A 3,446-nucleotide genomic window follows, 5' to 3' on the forward strand; every position below is an offset into this window, starting at 1 on the left:
GGATCTTAATGCCGACCCGGCTTCTGATGTTTCTGATTCTGTGTAATTGATATTGTGAGTTTTAGATTTGAAGTAGGGGGAGGAGAAATCAACTGATCTTGTTATCCTCATTTATCTGCAAATTCCTTTTTTCTTTTCTTTTCTTCTTTTTTTTCCTGAACAACGATAAAAAAAAATAAATAAGAATAATTACATTTCTCTTTTCTAAGTTTTAGTGTAATTATATGTGAACCTAATTTGAAAAATTATATCCAACACCCTTAAAATTTGCTTTTGTATAACAAATAAGTTCCTTCATTAGTCAAAATTCACCAATTTTGTTATATTAATAAAAAAAAATAAAAAAAAATTATATTTATTTCTGGTTGATTTATTACTGATTCATTGCAAGTTAAATAAATATCTTTTTTACCAAATTATCCTCATATATCTTCACGTGTTAATTCATGCAAGGATATCTTTATTGTTATAACGGTAGTTTAATCGAAAAAAAATATTTGATATTTAATAAGTTATTAATAAGTTAATTAAAAATAAATATTAATTTTTATTTAATTTTTTTATTAATATAAATAAATTTAGTAAATTGTTGACTAATGAATGAATTTTTTTGTTAGATGAAAGTAAACTCTAGGGGTATTAGATGAAAATTTTCAAATTATAAAAAATTTACATATAATTACATCAAATTTAAAAAAAAAAAAACGTAATTATCCCACTAAAATATCATATTCAATATTAGAAGGATTATAAATTTATTTTGAAGAAGACATCAAAAATTTAAAATACCATATCACTAAAAGTAAATTAAATTTCAGATTATATTGATGAAAAATAAAAATTGAAAGTACTAAGGGTGAAGCGCAAAAGCAAAAGCAAAAGCATAAATTTGGGGTATTTTTTCCCCCATGATGTGAAACACCTAAAAGTGAGCTTTACACGTGGACCTTTCACAATAACCACCATAATTCTTCTTTTTTTTTTTTTTTGTTAAGTTAAATCAATACATTTAAGTTAGTAAACACAAATACATGATTTATTTCCAGAAAGAAAATTTTATATTTTGTTATTACTTTATTATAAGAAGTAATACAGAAATTTAAAGTGATTTAATATCTGCTAAGATGATCCTGCTTCTTTCTAATTCATAAACGATATTACTATAGAAAACATGTTTTAGTAAATCTAAGGATGATAATGGGACGAGTTTACCAAAACTCAGGATCTATTCTATCAAGAAAATCGTGGATCCGTCGCGGATTTGGGACCCATCTAGTTGACCCACTAGGCTCGATTATTATTTTTAAAATATTAAAAAATATATTTTTTAAAATAATACTACTACAACCTGATAAATATGAGATGATAAAACTATTGAAAGGTTAATTTTTTTTAAAAAAAATTATATGTGTATGTTTTAAGTATTAAAATTTTAAAAAATTTAGAATATCTATTACTTGTATAAACATTAAAATTTAAACCATTTACAAACTGTTTATATCATTATTTTAATTTATATATATTAATTTCATGTAGTATACAAGTATTAATAAATTATATATATTTTTTATATATATACAAATATATTTTACATAAGTATATATAAAATATATAAAAAAAAAATCAGAGCAGTTCAAGTCCAATTAACCACTAAAACTTGAACCTGCCTCAAGACCCATTCAAAGCTTCAAAATTTGTCCCTATTGGGGCAGGTCCAGGCTTGGTTCAGATATAGCTCGAACCATTGCCACACCTAGAAAAACCCAACCGACATAGTAAATATATATTGCATTAAGTTCGAAAAAATATGTTTGTTATAGAGATTAGTTGTTATTCTAGTATATATGTTGCATTAAGTTAGAACTTACATTAAATCAGATAAAATTTACATAAAAATGATATAAACATTCACTTATTTAGTGAAATTTAAACACATAACTTCGAACTTGCTACGATTGTGAGGTACAAGAGCGCGTACTATTTGTGTTGTATAGATTCATTGAAATAGAAAGATATAGCATGCGTCTCCCAAGTCTCGTGATTGAGTTAGCTTAGAATGGGTTGATGTGCATTTTTTGAGATGAACATAATGTTTGAATTTGTATTTTGAATATTTTGTTTTGTGTCTTGGAGATAGTGAGAGAAAAATAGAGATAAGTAAGTGTGTGTTGAAGATAGATGTAGTGTGTTTGGACTTGTGTTTTGAAGTAATTTAAAATATTTTAAAGTAAGTGTTGTAGGTTTGATGTTGGGATTTGGGGGACAAAAATCACTGTTCATTGTCAAATCATATCTCTTTTATATATAGTTTTATATATAAATATGTATATATATAAATATTGTATGTTTAATGTAGTATTTTTGGGAGACAAAAATTACGATTTATTGTCAAATCGTGTCTCTTTTATATTATATATATAAGTGTATATATACACTCTATATAGATAGTTGAAAAATAAAAAAAACACATATAATGTATAAAAACATAAAAATTAATATTGAATGTGTTTTATCTTATTTCGAGAAAAATTGACAATGATGCGAAGGCAGCTGGTATCCAAGATGGCAGACCTGAGTTGGGTCTTCTGATTCTATATCAATTTTATGGGTACAAGTTCAAGGACACCGAGGTAATTACCAGTCATAATTTAAGGGTAAAATTGACATGTCATATATAAATTAGTAATTAACCAAGCTGACTTGGTGAAATCTTGCAGACCTCAAATTGCATAGTAAATGTTGGACGGACGTACCTCCTCAAATATGCATTGTTTTTCATATGATCAGATCGGCATTCTTGATAACAGTAGATTGTGACGGCACGCGTTATACAAGTGTATTTCTCCCTGGCGAGTCGGTGGAAATGGAATGAACAATCATAGAACATTCAGCAAGTAATTACTTATAATCACCCGCCAACTATTATAAAATTAAGTGGATAAATTTTTTCATCAAAATCAAAGAAATTACATTCTATTTTTTTTTAACATATACCGATTCAATAAATATATCAATATATTAAGAATAGTTAACAATAAATTATAACAATTTTCAATACAATTATACTAATTCAGTATGCTAACAATTTATAGTAATTCGAATAAAATAAAATAAATATTTATATAAAGTGATATAAATAACCACACATAATATAAAATTAAAACTCATGAATTCGAATTTGGTCATGCCCCAACCTTAACCTCAGCCAAACCATCATTGACGAAATCACATTCAATTCAGGAATCATTAGAAATACACCATTTTTGTTTTTTAAATATATAGATGAATTTGAGATAGACCCAACTGTATTACTAGAACAATTGACCCATTCAAAAACCTCAGCTTCACTGCCACTGTCTAAAAAGAAATCTTACTTTGGCGGCTACCCATGTTGACGTCATCCTGCTGACGCAAATAACACAGAGCACGAGGTTTTTTTGTCCACT

This window comes from Sesamum indicum, linkage group LG2 (assembly GCF_000512975.1).
Source record: "Sesamum indicum cultivar Zhongzhi No. 13 linkage group LG2, S_indicum_v1.0, whole genome shotgun sequence".
Taxonomy (NCBI): Eukaryota; Viridiplantae; Streptophyta; class Magnoliopsida; order Lamiales; family Pedaliaceae; genus Sesamum; species Sesamum indicum.